This window comes from Geospiza fortis, unplaced genomic scaffold (genome assembly GCF_000277835.1).
Source record: "Geospiza fortis unplaced genomic scaffold, GeoFor_1.0 scaffold599, whole genome shotgun sequence".
Taxonomy (NCBI): Eukaryota; Metazoa; Chordata; class Aves; order Passeriformes; family Thraupidae; genus Geospiza; species Geospiza fortis.
In genome coordinates this window covers 302,816-303,181 of record NW_005054605.1, presented here as the reverse complement: position 1 = coordinate 303,181, position 366 = coordinate 302,816, and positions in this window count along the sequence as shown.

The following is a 366-nucleotide window of genomic DNA, read 5'->3' as shown; positions in this document are numbered from 1 at the left end:
GGCCGAGCCAGCCCCGGTTGTCGGGCTCGGCTGCCCGGTGGCCCCGGTGTGCGGCGGCTCCGGTGCGGCGGGAGGGGATGCGGAGCCCCCTCTCTTCCCCCCCCACCTCGCCAATCCAGCAGCGTGTGCTGCCGAAGTGGCCGCTGGGTTTTCCGCAAAGCTCTTGGCAAAACAGGAAAGGGATTATTGGGTGCAAATAGCTCCGGGGATTAGGTGGGGGCTGGGGATGGCGCCCCCCCCATCTCCCCGGTGCTCTCCGTAGCACGGAGCTGCTCCATGTTGGGGGGCACAGTGAGACACCCCCCGTTTTATACACTCACGGTGGTGCTGCCGACCTGGCTGAGACAAACCCCACCCTGAAAAACG